This window comes from Suncus etruscus, chromosome 8 (genome assembly GCF_024139225.1).
Source record: "Suncus etruscus isolate mSunEtr1 chromosome 8, mSunEtr1.pri.cur, whole genome shotgun sequence".
NCBI classification, from domain to species: domain Eukaryota; kingdom Metazoa; phylum Chordata; class Mammalia; order Eulipotyphla; family Soricidae; genus Suncus; species Suncus etruscus.
Window position 1 is genome coordinate 84,389,581 of NC_064855.1, and position 23,100 is coordinate 84,412,680.

Sequence of the window (23,100 nt, forward strand, 5' to 3'; positions counted from 1 at the left end):
CAATCCAAATATCCAAAGATCAGATGATTGGTTAAAGGAACGGTCAGCCATATACACAATGAAATACTACTAAGTTGTAAATAAAATAATAAAATGTGTTGCCATTAGTATAAATCTGAAGATGACTATGAATAATGACATTAGTCAGAAGGAGAGGGAAACACAGAAATGTCTTCTTCATATGAAGAAACAAAACTGGGGTATTACCAATTTCCAAAGACAAAAAAAATTGAATCTCTCTTCAGTAGTAAGCTTGAGGTGGATAGGGTGAAGAAAGGGTATAGGGATAATGGTGAAGGAAAACTACCTCCAGGAATAATTTTGAAAGAATCCCTAATCAGTCTGTAAAGCATGATGCCCAAAATAAAAATAAATAAAAAAATATAGAATCAACTCTATGCGCTCTAACTTCCGTTAAAGGAATTAACATTTGACTTCCTGTCTCTATAAGTGCTGTCACTCCAACTTCTGCACCAAGTCCCCCTAATCTTCTTAAATTACTTTTAGCTATAGCATATAAAAAGCTTATTCTACTCCTTACATCATTTGGGGGTAGAAAAACCACCTTATTCTACTCCTTCCATCATTTGAGGGGTGGAAAAACCTCCAAATGGAGGCCACTGCCAGTAGTGCTTGACTTTGGGGGTCAGGATTCGGAAGTTTTGAGAAGGTCTAGAGAGGAAAGTGCTGGGATCCAGATTATGCATTTCTTTATTTTTTTTATTTTCTTTCTTTTCTTCTTTTTTTGTTTTCTTTTGTCATTTGCTTTTTTTAAATAATTATTTTACTTAAGCACCGTAGTTGCAAATATTTTATGGTTGAGTTTCAGTCTTAGAATGTACACAACTCTTCACCAGTGCACATTTCCCACCACCAATGTCCCCACATCTTCTCCCACTCACCATCCCATGCCTGCCTCAGAGAGGGCACTTTACTTCTCTATTTCTCCTTCTCTCTCACTTTCTCTATTGCTCTTTTCTTTATTGACACTATAGATTACACTATTGCTAATAAAGTGGTGCAGTGCATATGACTGATCCCCTTTGAGCAGCCAGGTCTTTTCCAGTTGACCAGTTCCAACTTTCATAGTTTCAGTGGACCATTTATTACCCTAACTGTATTCACCACTCTTTCAGGCAAGCTTCCTAAAATAGACTGGTTTTCCTGATCCTCATCTCTATTGACTCTGGATGTTATTACATTATTACATTTTTTTCACATCCCACAAATGACTGTGATTATTCTATGTTGATCCTTTTTCCTCTGACGCCTTTCACTCAGCATAATAATCTCCATATTCATCCATGTTTAAACAAATTTCAAGACTTACTTTTTTTTTCTCTCACAGCCACATCGTATTCCATTGTGTAGATATACCATTGTTTCTTTAGCCATTCATCTGTTCATGGGTACTTGGGTTGTTTCCAGATTCTTGCTATTGTAAACAATACTGCATTTCTAAAGATATAACTGGAGTCTTTCACATACAAAGTGTGTATTTCAGTTTTTTTTCATCAATCTCTGTTAACTAATTTAGTCACCACAACTTGTCTATTCCTAGTCCAGAACTCTGAGTATATTTCTTTACAAATTTCTTTCTTCCACTTTTTATCTTTGTCTCAATTTGCTTCATAAATTATCAGTTATTTTCTGATTATACTTTACCTATACATAATTGTGATTTTTCTCTTTTTCACAAATTTCTATTTCATTGAGTTTTTTGCCCCCATCACAGTAACAAAATCTTTAATATCTTACCAATTCATTGATTTATAAGTTACTTTATACCTCAATGAACATATCGACCACAGAAATACAACTTATACAATAATTTCTAACAAGAGGTGTTTAGCATTGGAATTTAAAAACAACCTGTTACCAACTTGAATAACAAATAAAAAAAATTATGGCATAGAGATATCATAGAGAAGTAAGGTACTTGCTATCCATGCATTCATCCCCAGTTCAATCTCAACACTGTATATCTTCCCCTGTAGGGATTCAGCCAGAATCCCCCTGTCATTATTTCTTTTTCTATGCTTTAACTAACTAAACTAAGTCAGTTAACAGACTTCCCCTTTACTTGAGAAACACCTTAAGGAAAATTCTATGGTTCTCTGACTGCTGCAGTTTCTGCTGCTTCTGCTGATCCTGTGGTGCTTAGTAGTATGGTATCCCTTACTCTGGCTCTCTTGTCTTTTGCTCTACTTCTCTATCTTGCTGACTTCTTGGGCTCACTCTAACCCAAGTTCTCCCTCCACTCCCTCTCTCTCCCTTTCTCTGTCCCTTTCTATCACGCCGCCCCTCTTCCTCTCTCATCCCTCCCCCTTCCTCTCTCTGCCTCTTATCTCTCTCCCCCTCTCTTTCCTTCCCCTCTCCCTCTCTCTCCCTGTCTTCTTCCCTCTGTTCCTATCTTTCTTCCTTCTGGCTCTCTCCCCCTTCTTCCTTTAAAGCTCCCTTCCTCTCTCCTTCCCCCTCTCTCTTTATCTCTCTCTCTCTCACCTTCTCCCCCAGAAACTTGCTTTGAATGCTCTTGGACTCTACATACTTTTTCTCTCTTTTAACTTTGCCTGTCTCCTAATCTGTCCCTTTCACCCGGGGTTTACTTAACCTCATTAGTTCCCCAGCACTATCAGGTAAACCTGAGTAGAGAGCCAGCAGACACCTCAGAGGACCCGACCCTGGGTGTGGCCCATGCTGCCTCCCATATATATGTCAAAGCATATAAATATAAAAAATTCCTTTCAGTTGTTCATTTCTACCTAATTTTTTCATTAGTGAATTGTGAAATGAAAGAAAAATGTCTAATCCAGTTAAAAAAAATTAAACACAAAGATGATACATAAAATAAAAAAACACATAATTACTTCTACAAGTAAAATCTATTATATTATTATAAAACTTGTAATTTATGCATATATTAATAAAATTTTAGCATGCTATTGAATTCTAAATCTGAATTTTATAGCATTATGTTATACCATAGGCTATTTTAGGATAAAAATTATTATTTTATTTGTCTTGCTATACTGTATTTTTTTAAAAAGCTTAGTTAGCTTTAACTGTCTTATTTATATTATCAGATATTTTAATATTTTTCTGTATTGCATTTTCAACCTTACTTCAGGATCAAATGAAAGAACTGAGATTTCAGTAAGGTTAAAAGTAACATTATTATTCTCTTATTGTCTCTGATATTTATCAATTTATTCTCTATATCTAGACATTCTTCCCCTTTCTAATAGATAGAACTTTTCTGTTTTATACTTTCAGCAGCTTTTTATGAGTCTCATGAATTTTGAAAACTAAGTATAATAAATATTTTATATTTAATTTCTGAAAATGTTAACTTTAACATTGTGGTCTATAGTTTTTTTTAACAACTCAGTACTTTTTATTATCTTAGCTTTATTATCATTTGAATAATGATTGTAGAAATACTTGCTTTTTTATTTTTTCATTAGTGAATCAATCATAGCTTAATGATTTATTTTCAGATTTGTGATTACTTCTTTAACAATTCAATGAGCTTTATCTATTGAAAACCACACAATTCCAGTTTGCAAAATTCATACACATGTTATTAAATGAATGAACTAATCCATTATTACAAAAGTGATCAATTAACTTGTGGAGCACACCAAAAGTGTCTCTGAGTTCTTATTTCTGGCTCTCTGCTGAAGGAAAATTTCTGAGCATAGAGAAATCTGGGGAGCAAATAGGATGTCAGAAATCAAACCAGGGTCACCAATGTGAAGTCAAGAGCCTTATCTGTGATACTATTTCTCAGACCCCTAATTGTATTTTCTTAATTAGTTTTTCTTAATTAATTGAGGGACCAGTTGGCCTGCTTTTCTAAAACCATGAGCTTTGCAACAATTTCCTTTGAATGACTGATGCTAGCACAAGCCCAAAGGACCATTCCAAATCTAATAAGTTTCACATATGTCACAATTATGAAACTTCACATACAATTATTATTTGTATTTCCTCTTTCACTAGAATTAAAAAGGTGATGAAGACAGACTTCTTTTAGATTAGTGCAACATCTCCAATCAATGAACCACACCTAGAATAGGCATTCAAATTGTAACTAAATTTATAGTATCCTTTAGAATTGGCCTAGTTTCAATGCAATCTACTACCCTGAATAAACCACCCAACACCTTTGAAAGCTAACTTTAATAATAAAAAGACATTGATATTTATATATCACAGCTATTAAAATCCAATAAGAAAATGTATATTGAATTTTCAATGTATAATTTAAACTGTGTGCCAGATAAAATTGTCTACATATTTTATCTTACATGAAGTTCATGATAACATAAAAAAGTATGATCAAAAGGATTTCTAAAAATTCTTATTGTTTCTATTTTGTATTTGTTTTGTTTTGTTCTGTTTTGTTTGGTGGCACACCTAGGAGTATTCCAGCATACTCCAGTTCACTTCTAACTCTGTGCTCAGAGACTTATGATGGTGGTTAGGGACCACATGTACAGCCAGAGATTAATCCACAGTCATATGAAAAGCAAATGCCTTAACAGAAGGTCTAGCAGTCTTCTTTAATTTTTAATATACGATTTCATTACAAAGATAATAGAAAAATTTATTTTCCTTTCTTTAGTAGAATACAGAAATTCACTTTTGGAATAAAATTATCTATAGTTAGAGGTCAAATCCATGTTTCTTGCTGACTGCGTTTTGACTTTTTAAAAACACAAATGTGCTATTTTTTAATCATTAAAAATTTTAATGAACTCTCTCCAAAGATGTCCTCTATCTTAGATTGTGATTTGCAAAATATAAATTTACAAAAATTACGATGTAAACCAGGGTTCTTAATGCAGTGTCAAAAATTATTAAGTGGACAGGGTTCTCTGCATTGCCCTTTAATTGTGAGGTGAAACGAGAGGATATGCAGATTCCAGGATCTTTAATACAGAAACATGATACCAACAACAGAGACTGTGTGAAAAATAAAAGTGTATTGGCACTATGGATAATGACCTGGATTAGACAAACTAGTTTGCCTGGAGCCTAGAGTTGGTCTTTTGCCAGGAATCTTCAGGGTTAGGGTATCCTTGTATTTAGGCCAAGGCTTTTCCTTTCCATGTTCCTCATATTTTGGTGGGCCTATGCCACTCTAACACAATTTTTACTGTGCTACTTTGACTCTAATCCTTAAGAAAAACAACCCACTTAAACTTTTGAGGTTAACTTAAACTAATATGCATGTGCATGGAAACGTAAAAAAGTACTTTGCCTTCAATGTTTAAGGAGTTACATAAGTTTTATGTCTTTAGATTGCTTTGTGTGATGCTAAGAAATATTATATACTACAATCTGGGAACTTGAGGGACAAAGTAATTGTACGTGGGTTATGTTTTATTTTTCTTAATGTTCTTTGGCTGAAAGTTCAAAGTTAAGATATCAGCAATGGGACTACTGAGCATTCTGTTTATGGGTGATTGTCCTTCCACTGTAAATTTACCTTGTCCTCTTTCTTTGCATCTTTGTTCTCATAATTAAAAATAAAAAATTAAAAAAATTATTAAGCACTGGTGATGGGCGGTGTTCTTTACATGACTGAAACCCAAACACAATCATGTATGTAATAAAGTTGTTTAAATAAAAAAATTAAAAGAAATTATTAAGTACATTCTAAATTTCTGCCATAGAAAAACACCCCCAATATTATGTCAAAATAGTAATTACATGTGATAATAAATTTTATTATTCTTCATTTAACTGATGATTAACTTTAATTTTTTTTGTTTTGTTTTTAGGGCCACACTGTTTGATGCTCAGGGGTTACTCCTGGCTAAGTGCTCAGAAATTACCCCTGGCTTGGGGGGGACCATATGGGATGCTGGGGGATTGAACCGCGGTAGCAATCTTTTCTTGGCTAGCGCTTGCAAGGCGCTACCTCTAGTGCCACCTCACCGGCCCCAACTTTAATTTTTAAATCAAATAAGTATATTTTTCAGACATTTGTGGCTTTAATGAAGGTTATGTTTGTCATTTGATACCACAATGAAAAAGTTAACAGCAGAGAGAAACTACATAAGACTATATAGATTTTACTATTTACTATTTTACTTGCTCAATAATTACATAGCTGTCAGCAAATTATATAAACTCTTTAAGGTTCAGTTTTACTTTATGTTAAATGAGGATGTTATGTCTACTTCATAATATAATAGTTATTTTAGATGATAATCTTAAAAACAATAAAGATTGTACCAGACTTTGGTAAAAAATAATGAATCACATAATTCTATAATATAGCCAGTAAAACTGTTTGCTATGGAGGAAAGCCACTCTTCATCAAGCTTTCACTTAACCATTGAAAGCTTTTGATGTAGCCTTCTAACTTATTTGCTTTATGTCAATATCTTTTTCTTTACAAGTGTTGACATTCCCCAGTGGCAGGAAAATCAACATTTTGAGTCACTAGCTTTAAGTAATGGACTCTGGCAAACTTTAGTGTTTTTCCATGTCTAAGTTGCATTGAACAGACTTTTAAGTTTACTACATATACCCCATTCCTTCTACATATTGTGTTTCCTTTACCCAATGATGATGTCACAACAGCAGTTATCATGCTATTATGAAAATTAGAACATACAAAATGGTCTAGAGTTAGATTCCTAATTTATTAGTCCCAGTATTAAAAAACAATGTATAGGGAAAGCAGATTTTCTTGAAAGAGACAGAAATCAAGTTTTTCTAATATTTAAAAAAGTACAGGAAACTATCTTCTAAAGTTTGAAGTTATATTCCTACTAATGAATGAATAAATTATTTTCATCCTAGCACTAGATAGCTATATTACATGTATTAAACTACATTAAATATATTAAATGTGACAAATAAAATGCAGCAGCAGAAGAAACTATCCTGATAGAGGCAACTATGTTATACTAAACTTGTTCAGAAAATCACTTATGCAGTCAATCCTTTATAACAATCCTTTATAACAGATTTTGACTAGAATTCTTAATCTTAAAGTTTGTCTAATGAAAAATATCTGATATTAAAGTGTTTGTAATATATAATATCTTCACTAAAACCTTTTCAATTTATCACCATCTTCTACTGATAGGATTCTATAACATTGATTCTAAAGACTGATACTGAATTCTCATAATAAAGAAATTAACAGTAGAGAAGAGAAAAAATGGAGAGAAAAAGATTGATATAGAGAATACTAAGAAAAGTCACCAGTGACTCTAAAGGTTGCTATTGAAGATATAGAAAAAATGTCAAGAAAAAAAAACTATCAATTTTATCAATACAAAAAATTAAAAATTTAAATTTAAATTAAAAAATTTTAAAAATGCCATCTTAATCTTTAAAATTATATCATCTATTCCTTGAGGAAACTCAACGTTCTCTTAATCTCCACATTTTAAAAATGTTTGATAGGTTATGTTTATGAGTAAGCACTTGAAGTTTTGACCACACCACAAAAAAAGGAATCAAACATTTAGTTGTGTTTTTTTCTTTTGTAAGTATCTGTGGATGCTCTAAGAACTGTATTTTATGCACAGTCTTCTGATCCCTACTGAGCATAAAAATTCTTCTAAGGACCTGCAAAACTCATGATCTTCTATTGGGCATAATCTCAAATCATGTTCACCCACCCCCCAAAAGAAACAAAAGTATTAAGCTTTTGCTATACAGTAATATAAGTTTATGGTAATAGTGGGGATGAACATTGAAACGTACTTTCTAAAACCAAGAATTGAAAAACATGGCAATAATTTAAAAGTCCTATTCATCATGACCAAAGCAGAAACATGATCACTAATGGTAACATTATATTTTGGTGCATGTATTGCTGAAGCAAGCACAAGAGTGACATTACAATGTTTGAAACTTCTGCCTCAAATGATTTATTTCCCCTATATTAAATATGGCGTACTAAAATCTATATACAATCAACTGATTTAATATTCTATATTTTATCACTTTTATTTCACTATATGTCTTGCAAATAATTATTATTAGTTTAGTAAATAAATTAATATATCAAATCTATCTTTATATGACTTTTTAAATAATTAAAAAAGGGCATCATAAATTAAGAACATAGTCTTGTTTGGCTTAAGTTAGATCTTGGTATTCTATATCGTAATAGGAGATTTTGTGGGCTTTAGGCTGACAACAATTATTAAATACTCAATCTCTTTTATTCAATATTGTCTGAAGTTCATAAACTCTTTCCATATGTATCAGAAGTGAAACCAGACATCACTGGGGTCAAGCAAATTGAAGAATCTATGATTTCATTTAAAATGTCAGTAACCAGATTTAACAAAAATAATGATGTCAGTGATTTACCATTAGTGATATGGTTATGCTCCCTTTTTACTGCAACTTTAGTATGCTGCATGAAAGTACACATTAAAGAAATTAACTCTTAGAATTAAAATCCTGCCTCTGTGATATACTAGCATGTTAATCTTAGATATAGTACCCAGAGTCACTGAACCTGAGTTCCCTCTTCTCTCGAGCAGTGACCATAATACTTGCCTACAAACTGGGAAATTTTATCGGTATATGAGATAGGCTAACCTTTATAAAGTGCCTTGTATTGCAATATCATGCCATAAACCAACAACAAATGAGAGCAGAGAAATTGATTTCATCAACAGGGCTTACTCTTAGCAACTAAATCATCTCTACAGGTATCTTGATTTCATTGACTGCTATAAAAAATGAGAGATTTCTAAATACTAAGGTGGGATATATAGCAGATAAAAGATTCACATTCAAAACTAGTAAAAACTAGCAAAACTATTAAAGATTATATTACTATTTTTTTCTCAATTTGATGTGGACCTTAAATTTCAATTTTGTGCTTTTATCATTACATATCAATATCCACAAACGTGAATTATATTTTGGCTGGAAAAACGTTCCATAAGAATTGTCATCTCATTCAATTGCTGTCATGGGACTCTGTCAAGTACCTTTGCAATGCCTCATCCTGAGTGTATGTCAACCATGTGTAGTATGATTGGTCTCAAAGGTTCCTCCAAACATATAGTATGATTCTTGAAGTCATATATTTCTACTAAGGACAAACAGCTCCAGCACCTTTTAATATATCTATACAAGCAGTACATACTAATTCGTAACAAGTTGGCAGAAAAATGTTTAATGTCTTTGTCATTCCATTACAATGTGCAGAAAAGCTTGATAGCCTCAGTGAAGAAAACTTTAAAGAAAATAAGTAAAGCTTACTCAAGAATCTCAATGGAGACATGGTCCCAAGACTGAAATAATGGACGTTTAGAGGAAACATGAAAGGAGCTTCACTTTTTCTAAAATAGTAGCCAGGCTTGAGATAGCACAGTGATAGGGCTCTTGCCTTTCAGGATCCAACCTGAGTATGTTCCTTGACACCCCATGTTCTTGGCATGCCAGAACATTACCAGGAGTGATCCTAAATAAAAAATTAGAAGTAAGTCCTGAGCAGTGCTGACTGTAACCTTCAAACCAGGAACATTTTTAAAATTCAATGGCATCAGGAACGTATACCTAGAGGAGTTTTATGATTATTCAAGAATGTCATAAACAGCCAGTTCATTCAAACTCTCAAGTAAAGTTATTAATTCTTCATTCTTAAAAATGTACATGTAGGGTGGGAGCGATAGCACAGTGGTAGGGTGTTTAACTTGCACGTGGCTGACTCAGGACAGATTTGGGTTTGCTTCCCGGCGTCCCATACTGTCCCCCAAGTCAGGAGCAATTTCTTGAGCAGGAACCTTGCTAATCTTCTCTGTATCATTCCAATTTTAATATATGTGCTGCCAAGCAATTTCTGAGCTCAGAGCCAGGAGTAACCCCTGAGCATCACCAGGTGTGGCCCAAGGTCCCACCTCAAATGTATATGTAATTTAAATTTACAGCACTGCAGAACCTACTGACTATATTCAGATCTCAGGTGAAGGTTATGCCTTTGAAGTCATCATAGTTAATATTTAAGTGATTTTGTTCTCTGATCTTACATTTCATACAGCTTAGGAAACTCAAATTAATGTAATCAAAATCTTTGGGATAAAACAAAGAAAGAAAATTTAAATAATCACAGATGCTTTGTATAAATATGCAAAAAAACCAAACATAAAAAAACAAAGTGGGCATGAGAGAATTGGAAACTATATACGTAAAATATTTTACTCAAGTGATCTTTGTGAATGAAAAAAAAATTGCAATTTGTTTTGTAACAGTAGTTGGAGGAAAAGGAGTGGATGGTAGGGAAAGACTCCCCAGAGACAAAGTTATTGAAACTACATTCCAGTGGAAAGTATAAAGAGAGAAAATGTAGGAATGATAGTTTAGCCCCTTAACAGATGTATTCTTTAAGATCATCAAATTATATATATTTTTGTCTAACTGCAACCCTGATTCACAGTATAGAGACTTGTGATGCATCCGTCAGTACTTAGCTCCATTTTCCTCTCTGTGGTCTCACAGCTGGAGTTTCACAAGATGGAAAATTCACTGAGACTACTGCTCTAGGTAAAAGTCTGGAATGGTGAACTCAAATCCTGAGAGCCTCTGGAACATACTTCAGTTTGACAGAGAAAAATTTTAACTGCACTTGAAAGAAAATGACCCTGGAAAATAGGTTAGAAAGGCAGCAGGAAGTGTGTGCCTTGATATATTTTGAATTTCAAATTCTAAATACTCTTTGCTGGCATAAAATGCTGTTTAGTGCCTCTAGCTATAAGAAAAAAATATAAAACCAAACCCACCATCTATTTATAAGACAGAAGCTTCTCCAAGGGACCTCATAGGTAGCATTGTATTTTTTAATAGCTATTTGATACAAAACCAAAATTCTGGTAATTAAAATGACATGCTTTTCTTATCAAAGAAGCTATCAATCAAAGGATTCAAACACATAAGAATAAATTCATGCTTGTTGATGACATTACATTTTATAGTTAATGCATGTTATTTTGTTTTGAATTAAGAAAAAATTAATGTCCCATAGACTCCATGGTATATATAAACATAATTAAATTAGCAAGAATATTCATTGGAGAATTAAATGTGTCCTTCCAGCATACATGTAAACATATACTCTCCTTTCTTCATTTCTTTTCATGCAAGGCAATATGTTCTTGTGAATTTAAATATAAAGTAGGGTGTATGACATATTATGGGTATATAAAAGGGGAAGAGGATGGAATGCATAAGTAGTTTATCAGAATGTTCTGTATACAAAAAGTACAGCTATATCATCTCTATGCTATTTTTATAATGGTTCTAAGTTTACCTGACTAGCAATATAATTGCTTTTAAATGGTTCTCTTGGTAATTCAAAACTAAACGTTTTATTTTTGTTAAAAGGATAAGGAGGGCTATGCTAATAAGGTGATGATATAATTACACTAAATATGAGGATGGTGTATCTACTTGGAATTTATTATTCCTATCCGTTGTCTTTTTTATGTTCAGGTCAAATTTATGTTCAAATCACTGTAAATTTTAAAATAAATCAACAGCTATCAAAATACTAAGTTACATATATAGATTTTAATTAAAATAATTTATAGGTTTAAAGATTTCAAGGAAATTTGCATTTGAACTTTTGTTTTTTATTTTTTTTCTATACTGTCGATTGAACCCAGTGAGTTTTAAACACAGTACATGATTCAATTAGATGTTTTGTCATTTTACTCAAGGTACCTGAAATAATCTTTTATGCTTGAACAATATGTTAGTTTTCCTTAGAGATATTTAATATTCTTCAGAGAATTTAGCCTTTTAATTTCTAAAAATAATCATTACTATCAGAGAAAGTAATTTTCATAACCTCAGATATAGGGGGTTTCTTTTGATTTCTTTAGTGATTCTATGTATATTCATTCTATATTTTCATTTTCATGAATAATTTGGTCACAATTTTGTGAGATTATTTTAGCTACTACTCAATCTTGCAATAAAAAGATATAAAAATCACAAAAAATGAAACAGTATCACAAAGGATTCAGGATTTGAAGGTGAATAGAGTATTTACAAAAGAAAAATAGTGAGGCTATAGTGTCTTTAGACTTTTTCCATGTTAAACAAATGAGAGATATGTTAGTGAGTAAAGGGCTTACTACATTCATTACCAGCTACAACATGGATTTCTCAGGTAATACCAAAAGTGATCCCTTAAAAAATAGAACCAGGAGTAAGCTCGGAGCATTATGTTAAATGTGGCAATAAATACTTAAATAAATAAACACTAAAACAAAAATGATGGTTGATATTTTCTTACTAATTTGAATAAAATACTAATTACTAATGCAATATAATTATATATGTAAGTACATTACTGCTACTTATACAAACTTTTTAAGTTCCATCACATGTTCAATCTTTATATACATTTTATATAAAAATTTTATTTTATGTAAAATTTTCTTGATCATTTCAAGAAAATATCTTTCATCAGAATTATGAAACATTTCTTTGGAAAGAATAGGAGATTTATTCATCTATTTCCTCTAACTTCTGGTATTGCATAGTACATTTTATAAAATCATTATGGAGCAAAATAGTGTTTAAACTTAAGCTAAAAAATGAGAATTTAACTCTTCAAAAACTACTATGAATTACAATACAATGTTTTAATATTTTCTATAGCTTGATCAAATTTTGGTTTAGATGTGAGAGAAGAATCACACATTAAAGGAAAGGTTTTTAAACCCATTGTTTGAAGGCACTCACATCAGTTCTCTCTATCACCACATACACCAAATTTTACACCAAATAGTATATATTTTCCTGTGATTTTTAATTATGCTTAGAGATACGTAACATAAATACTTGTATCCAATGTTGTTAGGACAAATAATTTGAGCAAGGGCTCTATTGCCCATGCCCTGCTACAATTGAAGATTCATTATAAATTCATTACACATTATTGATTACACAGTTTCTTGATAATGTAAAGTTTCCGCTTTCACACATTAGCCACCCTAACCATCTATGAAAACACAGTTGAAGGGCCTGGAAAACTTAAAAATAACAAATTAGGGCTGGACAGGTAGTATAGAGGCTAGGAAACTTGCTTCACAAGTAGCCAACCTTGGTTTAATATCCAACACTACTTATGATTCCTCAAGCATTATCAAGAGAGCCTTATGAACGGAGTCAGGGGTATAAACCTTAAGCACTGACTTAAGGTTTATAAATTAAGCACTATTTTGGTTTATCACCAAAATAGAAAAGGAAGTAACAATTGGTAAGTGAAGTAGTAAAAGTTTTAAGGCTCTTGATTTGCATGTGGCAGACCCAGATTTAACCCATGGCACCATGTTTGCTCCACCAAAAACTGCCAGGATTGATCACTGAGCAGAGGCTTAAATCTTGAAGACTTTTTTTTTTTTTTCTGGGAGGAGTGGGCCACACCCAGTGAGGCTCAGGGGTTACTCCTGGCTATGCGCTCAGAAATCGCTCCTGGCTTGTGGAACATATGGGGCGCCAGGGATAGAACCAAGGTCCATCCGAGGCTAACGCTCGCAAGGCAAACCCTTGCGGCTTGTTCCACCGCTTCGGCCCCAAAACTTGAACACTTTTGAGTTTTGTAAACTACAGAAAAAAAAAATACAGAAAAGAATTAGCATTAGGTAAATAATTTAATAAAAATGTCACATTAGCTTGAGATAAAATTCCATTTCCTAATCATTCACCTATTTCCTTTCTGCACTTCAACTTGCATATTGTCTTAAATTAGTAAAAAACATCTAAAAGCTCACCTTTTCTTTTAAAAAAACAAACTGATCAATTGTTGTTTGGCAGAAGCTATTTGTTCAAATTGTTTATAAAAAATACGAATTTTTCTACATTAAAATTTTGCCTAATATTCCTATCAAAAACCTCATGCCTTAACAAATTATAAAGATATCAAAGATTAATACTTTCTTCTATAAAATACCACCCATACATTTTCTTTTATGTTTTCATTTTTTGTAGGGTCATAGCCAGTAGTTTATGGGGCAACTCTTGTTTCTGTGCTCAGGGGTGGCTTATTACCAGGAATCTAACTCAAATGTTTTTCATATAAATCATAAACTAAGCCCTAAACTATCATTAGATTCCTTCCTTTCTTCCTTCCTTCCATCTTCCTTCCTTCCTCATAAACTAAGCCCTAAACTATCATTAGATTCCTTCCTTTCTTCCTTCCTTCCATCTTCCTTCCTTCCTCTCACTTCCTCCTTTCTTTCTTTCTTTCTTTCTTTCTTTCTTTCTTTCTTTCTTTCTTTCTTTCTTTCTTTCTTTCTTTCTTTCTTTCTTTCTTTCTTTCTTTCTTTCTTTCTTTCTTTCTTTCTTTCTTTCTTTCTTTCTTTCTTTCTTTCTTTCTTTCTCTCTCTCTCTCTCTCTCTCTCTCTCTTTCTTTCTTTCTTTCTTTCTTTCTTTCTTTCTTTCTTTCTTTCTTTCTTTCTTTCTTTCTTTCTTTCTTTCTTTCTTTCCTTTTCATTCACATCAAGAGGATTTTGTAGCTGATGTGTTTGAATTAGCTGATAAGTTTTATTGCTCTCGTGTAGACAATGAAACAAACTCCTAATGGAGGAAATTGTACAGAGTCTTATTTAGAAGCAAAGTTGGCCTCTTCCTGGAGGGTATGTCCAGCTGAGAAAACTAGTTTCAATATCTTATAAGGTCTAAAAGATAAAGCAGAAAAAAAAGCCATAAGATGGATATTTCATTAAGATATATGAACTCAAAAAGAGTGATGGTGTAGAGAAAGTTAATAATGGAAGTAGGGAATAAGCAATGTTGCAATTATTACCAACATAAAGCAAATGGCTCAGGGACTCATAAATCTTTTCAGGTTCAATTCCCCCACGCTTACCAGATGAACTATTTGGATCTTTTACACATGCATCTTGGCCCACTCTTTTCATTTATTTCCTCTTTCATCTAAGAAGTACTTTCAGCTGAATCTTAAAGGTTTTTCGCTAAAATCATTTCACTATCAAAGCAATAGTGCTAAATATAATTTGATGGTTTTCAGAAATGAAAAAAAAAGAAATATGAAGGTGAAGTTTCCATTAAGACTAACAAAATACATTTAAGAGATGTCACAAATAACAATGTTCCTGCAATTCTAATAAGTCTGATGAAAATTAAAATATATTCAAAACAAAAATAAGAATAAAAATTTATTCCTTATTTAATCTTGCTTATTCCAATACACACCTGTTCTTTTGTGTGTGTGTGTGGTGTATTTTTTTTTAGTTAATTTTTATTTTGATCATAGTGGCTTACATATTGTTGACAATACTATTTTAGGTACAGATTTACAAAAATCAGGGGGGATTTCCATCACCAATTTGTCCTCCCTACACCTCCGTTTTTGTCCTACTTCCCATATGCTTTTCCCCTTGCCCCTAGGGCTGCCAGAATATGTTGTTTCCCTCTGTATCTAGCCTAATGCTTAGTAGTCATACACCTGTTTGGTCCTGGTGCTTCCCTTATTTCCCCCTCTAACTGTGGGGCAGGATTAGCTAGTTCAAGTTATGTGGTTTTGTTTGAAGAGGGAATAGTAGTAAACTGGGGTAAAGGTCTAATACGCAGAAAATAAGCAGAATTCTTCTAGAGGGTCTCATCCTCAGTTAGAGACACGAAGGAGTAAAAAGGCTGAAACACCTCCACCAGTACAAAAAGAAGTGTCAAATATCCAGTGAGGACTCCAAACAATAACGCTAAGCACCACACCACCACCACCACCACCAACAACAACAACAACAACAACAAAAAACCGCCCCGGTCTTGAGATAAGAAACATGGCAGAGCAAATAATGTAAGAAATGAAAAGAAAAGTAAAGAAAAGAAAAAAAAAGTGTAAATGGGGGCAACTGCTTCAATAACCACACCAAAACAAATAAATCAATCAAAAATAGGTAAATATAATAATGATAATAAATGAAGATAAAAATAATATATATAAAAAGATAAATAATATTTTGTGTTTTGTTTCTTTCCCTCCTGCCCTGTCACAGTAAATATTGGGGTCATTCCAATAGGAATTCACTTGGCCTAAGAGATATGGGGTTTCTCCGCCCTTGGAGTATATTGTCACAGGATCAACTATAGCCTCTTTTCAGGATCCTTTACTCTCCCGGTACACACCTGTTCTTTTTGGGACTCCTTTTCTTTTTCTTTTGCTCTCACTAGGCAAAACCTTATATTATTCTGTTTTTGTTGTTGTTGTTTTTACTATTTTTAACAAAGTAAAATAATTTTGCTTAAATAAATTTACCTAGATAAATTAGTACAATGAAGAAATAAAGCTATTTGTTGGAGAGCAAGAGATCTTCTTGAGAGGAGAAAAACTGAATACACAATTTTGGACTAAAAGAATGATCCCATGTGCAGGATAGAGAATAGACATGAAATTCCTCTCAAAAGATCTTGTTATTTTACTTTCAGTAGCAGTCATATGTTTTTTTTTCCCCCCAGTCACCTTAAAATATATGCTAGATTGATTTTCTAGAAAAGAAAAATGACAGTGTAATTATTTTTACCTAGGGATTAACTATTTAAATCTCTCAAACAAATTAAATTAATCTGTGATTATGAACAATAGTTATAATTTCTTCTTAAATTGTTATCAACACTAAAGTAGGTATTGTTAATTAGGAATATTGTATCCAGGCCACAGTCCATTAAGTGCTTTATGATTGTGAATAATATTATTTTATCATTTTATTAAGTATAATGATATTGCTCAAGTCATACAAAATTTTAGATATTGCTACGTACATTCTAAAATGAGATTTACATCCTAATTAAAATTGAGATAAACTGTCTTTGTTATTTTTACATAGTTATACTTTCTTCCTTAAATAAAATGACTGGAATGAGATATGCCTTCGTCACCAAGTATTTGCCTTGAATGAGTGAGTGTCTCTTTAAAAAATAGCATCACGGGGCCAGAGAGATAGCATGGAGGTAAGACATTTGCCTTTCATGCAGAAGGTCATTGGTTCAAATCCCGGCATCCCATATGGTCCCCCGTGCCTGCCAGGAGCAATTTCTGAGCATGGAGCCAGGGGTAAACCCTGAGCACTGCCGGGTGTGACCCAAAAACAAACAAACAAACAAACAAAAAATAGCATCACATACCAAAAAAAGTATTTAAGTACTTTTACCCCTTATTAGCCCTGATACATTTTATATATTTTCCTCTCTTTTGGAATATACCATCCTAAATAAATTTTCTCATTCACCCTCTTTATTTTATCATCATCATTTCATTCAATAACCCAGTTGCTCATTTTACATAATTGTCTTACAGGAAAGAGTTTTTCTCACCAAATTCAGGTGATTTTTTCCTATTCTTACTAAATTCAGTGCATTAGCTGCATCATTAGTCTATGTCCCTTGTTGACCTTTATGCATTTCACCATGACCTCATTTCTCTGTTCCTCTCCTGATACAATTGCAGCACTTAAATGCTGATTTTGGTTTGCTTATGTTGGTGTTTCATCATTTTTCTTATGGCTCTTCTAAGTTATTTTAGGATAATAATTAAATTTAACTTTTTTTTAGCATTTTTACAAATGATAATCCCCAAATTTCTGCTTTCAAACCGGAAGATACAATTTACTATCTCTTAATTTGGATAAGATAGTAATGTCTCAACCTTAACACTTCCAAAACTGAACCCAGATGTCTGACCTCCACAGCTAAAATCAATACTCTTCCTGCCTTCTTTAATCAATAAAAGAAATCAACACTTACCCAATTTTTCAAACCAGATTTGGAGGATATCTTTGTATCATACTTCTCACTGAAACAAAATGTGCATTCAAATATAAAACACTTTGACTCTAAATTTCTCCTGAGACTGTTCTTTTCACCTCAGTGTCATTATCTTAGTCCAGATGATATTATTGAATTCTTATTGCTGCCAACTCCTATCTTATCTCTCTGTACATTGAAAGGGAACTATAGCTCAAGAAGATAGGAAAAGGCATTGTAGAATTTGAAGGTCATAATAAAATAAGCAGATTTATATAATCAGCATTATAGTTGTATGATTTTAGGGAAATTTTGCCTTTGTCTCACTTTCTTCAATTTTAACTAAGGACAATGCTTTGATTTAGGAGGACTAAAAGGAATCCTTTATGTGAATTATTTAGAAAACAATACTTAATATTAAAAGCTTTTAGTGTTAATTATCATTGTATTTTATCTATATTTATACTTTAATTTCTTACATTCAAAACTTTGTTGAAATCCAGTACAATTTAGAGTAATATTTACATATTCAAACATGTTTTACAACTATTTCATAAAGTGATGCATTTACTGAGTCTGTCTTTTTTATGTATTATAAATTTTATGTTTTGTAGTAAGATGCCTATTTGACAGAAGGAAACAGGTTTAAAAAGCAACTCTTGGGCCCAGAGAGATAGTACAGCGGCGTTTGCCTTGCAAGCAGCCGATCCAGGACAAAAGGTGGTTGGTTCGAATCCCAGTGTACCATATGGTCCCCCATGCCTGCCAGGAGCTATTTCTGAGCAGACAGCCAGGAGTAACCCCTGAGCACCGCCGGGTGTGACCCAAAAAACAAAAATAACTAAATAACTAACTAACTAAATAAATAAAAAGCAACTCTTACCAATGCTCATGGAAATTTTGAAGGGCAGTACACACTTGAATTGTCAGACACAAAATACTATGCAGAAATTGAATTTGTTTTTTAGAAATTGCATAGTAAATTCCTTTAATGGAGTCACTGAAGAAAATGATAGGTGAAAATGTTTATTTTAAAAGTGGCTGATTGATCCATAGCAACCTATTTACAACCTACCAACCTAAGCTTGTTCAGTACACATATGGTACATGAGTTATGAAAGTAACTAGATTATAGGTCAGATAAAATTACAATATTATATCTGAATGAAACCGATTAAGCAAAAACAGATTTTTAGTGTTAACTGCCATTTATTTAATTTATAATAATTATAATAATTACTTGAATTAAATGTAGTTTTTATGCTTGTCAAATTCTATTATTATTAAATCTAAAACACCAGAAGCCATTCTGAGGTCACTATTTATCAAATAATTGCTCCATTGGTCTTTTCATTTTTTTTTAAACAAAGCTTGTTGTTTTGAAGAAAAATAGCAAAGATTAAGTTAAGAAGGTTTTTTATGTCCAATTTTTTTGACATGCTTTCATTATATATCTTGGAGTTAGTCTATAATAATTTTTAAACCTATTCTAAAGCCAAGGTTGAGAGGAAGGAAAAATGAAAGTAAAATAATTGGAAAACACAGAAAACTATAGTTAACAAATAGATACATGGTTCATATTTTATGAACCCAAGAAACTGTAAACCATTATGTATATAGTGATGCATGTATTTATATCCAATAAGCCATCTGACTTGAATTTTATTCGTATATCCAAAGTAATATGTGAGAACTTCTTACATGTTGTCTACCAAATTTTTTTCACAGAATTTCATAAACAATGCCTATTTCAATTAAGTGTGACATAGTGAATTTATTTTAATCATGTAACAAGTCCTAAGAAATCAAGCACGTCTTTTAATTATAGGTGCTTTGTTTTAATGTTTCAAATAAAGATTATAAGAATAAACAATCTGGAGTTAAAGCCTACAAACTTTAAATTAAGTTATGATCTGTGATAGAGTTGGTATTGCTTTTCAGGAACACTTTTGATACTCAAAATTACCATTTGTAAGTATTGTGATTCAAAGCTTTTATTATCTCTAAATAAGCTAGTGAAGCGTATTATTGAGTTCCAGTGTGGTTCATTGAAAGACATGTTACTGCTGTTATTATAGGATGCCTCCACCTCCAAGCATCACTTGTATTAAATCAAACCATCGCATTATTTATGTCTTCAAGTTCCGTAATTCACTTTTGCTATTGATTTTTAGATTTTCTTTTGACCTGTAAGACGCCACATGGCCTCTGCACATTAAAAATAACTATTCAAAATCCCCTGGTTGGTCTTCAGTAGCAGCACTAGCAAGTGAGCTGATCCCAAGTCTTGTGTCATTATGATTACCCCCTGGGCTTTTCTATCTATTGCTCCTTCTACCTTCAGAATTAATAGATAGGGAAGATTAGGTCAATTGGCATTTCTGAAGCAAGTCTGAATTAATTTTCTTTGGCTTGTCTTGTTGAATTTCACACTCCCTGAACATTTCTCACTGATAAGCAGATTATGATGCTGGCTCATGTTCAGGGATGGCAACTCCAAATGTGTTTACAGAGTTGTATTGTTACCTTTTAGCACCATCAACTGTAATAAGCATTATCGTTTATAATGTTAAAGCTCTTCCTTTTAAATTTGTGTCAAGAGGCTAATATAACTGTGATTTTAATTACTAAAAATCAATTTCAGATCAATGTGGAATTTAACAGTGGGAGATGTGTAAGAACCTAGAGACAATCAGCTTGGCCTTTACCTTAGGTACTGTCCTCTGTAAAAGACATTAACATAATGCTTGTTTTCTAGATCAGTGGCTTTCACACTAAGGCCTATGAAAAGCTTAAGTCAAAAGGAGAGTTCCTGTGGTTTATTATTAAAATTTAAATCATGGTAAATCAAACTTGCAAGTAGTGCAAATGATTTTTAACTCCCTGCTTAAATTAGCTGCATAGAGAGAATAATCATAAAAATATCCTCTAGTTTCAGTGTTTTAGGAAATCATAATTGTCATTTTGCTGAGCAATGAAAGGGGTATTTTAATGGAAATTCATATTGAAAAAGAATTGAATGAATATAACAGAAACTAGATACAATTAATTTTAAATATGTTAGTGAAACATGACAACAACAAAAAGTTTAAGGTTACAATAACAACTTATTAATATGGGATAAAATTTAGACAATTTCATGTAAAGGTACACAGTATGAAATGAATGTTGTATACAATGATGAGAAAACCATGGGTGTGAAATTTATAAATAAGTATAAAATCAGAGTAATGTGAGTTAATTTTTGTTGAAAAGAGAAATGACATAATGCACTCAAATACTTTAAATATCAGCTAAGGAGATAGAAAGAATTAAAAATACAGAACATGAAAAAACTACAGATTTTATCATAGAACCATTATTCTTAAAATCATACAAAGTTGTATCTTTTAAAGTTTTCATGCACCCTCAATAGATATTCTTTCACTTAACTAATTCCTCTTCTATATAAACCTTCTTTATTCTATTTCTAAACCTTTAATAGCCAAATTTTGCCACCTATTTTATTAACACATTTTTTGTGTTCATTGATATGTCCGAATGTTTTATCTTGATATGTGAGCATATCTAAGGAGCTGTCCTTAGACTGATCTCTTCTTTCATATGATTTATAGATGGTATTTCTTGATATTTCATGGTATTTAATGACATTGTCTTATTCAATGATGGACCCCAGGTACTCTATCTATGTATGAACTCTTTCCCTTTTTGGACTCAGATTAACAACCTGATAAAATTCTATTTAGATTTATAACAGACATTGAAAACATTCTATTGATTGTAATAGGACTCAAGCTTGTCCTAAAACTACTTCAGCCCTAATTCACTCTTACCTCTTTTGCTCAAGGCTAGGACAAAAACAAACAATTTAAAAGATTAATTGTAAATAATTTCATAGTTCTAAAATACAATGTACTAAACATAACTAATATCTTCATTCTGTTCTATCTATCCCCATTCTATTTTCGTTTTTATGGTTTTTGGGCCACACCAAGTAAAGCTCAATGGTTACTCCTGGCTGTGCACTCAGAAATCACTCCTGGCTCAAAGGACTATATGTGATGCCAGGGATATGAACCCAGGTCCATTTTGGGTCAGCCGCGTGCAAGGCAAACGCCATACCGTGTGCTAACACTCTGGCATATTCTTTTTTGTTATTTTGTTTTTTTGTTTGTTTTGTTTTTGGGTCACACCTAGTGATGCTCAGGAGTTACTCCTGGCTATGTGCTCTGAAATCGCTCCTAGCTTCGGGGACCATATGGGATGCCGAGGATTCGTCCTAGGCTAGTGCACTGCTCATACCCTATATCACCATTCTTTAATGCATCCTCAACTAAATCCTGATACAAATTACCATTATCTTCATACTCAGTTTTACTCTTTCCTCTTTCCTCAAATCGGGTCTCCACAAAATAACTGAAGATACCTTTTAAAGGATATATAGCTATCTCTCTGTTGAAAAATGTTGGTCATACTCCTGGCACTTAATATACTCGCCAAAATTTTCACAAAATAAACTTTAGATGAATCATTTTTGTTAACTCTTTATTTCATCAATATTTATCAGTATATTGAGAGTAAAGTTTTCCCTTCCAAATTAAGAAGACATTTGTTAAAAGAATACAGATTAACTAAACCTTCTTGCAAATGTTAGTAGATAAATACATTTTATTTGGGGGCCACATTTTTTAACCAGTCCTCATTGTCTCCTCCTTATACCTAGACCACCTTGATTTTATTTCTCATTTCCAAGAGGTATTTGAATGATATGACTGCAAGAATGAAAGAAATTTATAAAGTACTTCTCAAATTCTTAAGACTGAAAAATGTACCAAAATATATTTTCTTCAATATATATTTCTTATTTGACTACAAGGATAGATTAAACATATTTAATTCACATACATATCCAAAGGAGGCTATGACTACTACTATTATTATATCAATATTAGCACAATAAAATGGTAATTAACATGTATTAATAGCTTTGCTCTTTGCATACTTTAGATACTTATTGCTATGTAATTTAAAAGAAGAAATTTTAAAAATAACTTAAAGAGTTTATTTTACTCAAAATCAGAGAAAAAGCAGTTGACAAGAAAAAATCAATTTAAAATAATTCAATTTTTATGCCTAACAACTGGGCTAAATTAATTTAAAAAGAATCTGTCAAATAAAATTTTGAAAATGCATATAAATGATGTTTTAAGAGGTGTGCTGTAGATCAGATCTCTTATAAGTTCCTATATAAAAATTACTGATTTTTCCTTTTCTTTGGAATCTAAAAATCATACCAAATATGCCCTTTGTTAATTTCTTTTAAGTCTTACTTGAATC

The 23,100-nt window shown here is 32.3% G+C and overlaps 1 protein-coding gene and 1 pseudogene across 4 annotated transcripts in view; both read right to left on the bottom strand.

The window, feature by feature from the left end:
• The window catches only part of PCDH9 (protocadherin 9), a 965,083-nt gene that overhangs the window by 894,893 nt on the left and 47,090 nt on the right, over positions 1-23,100 (bottom strand). The window lies entirely within an intron of this gene.
• LOC126017191 (uncharacterized) lies at positions 9,767-9,832 on the bottom strand (annotated as a pseudogene).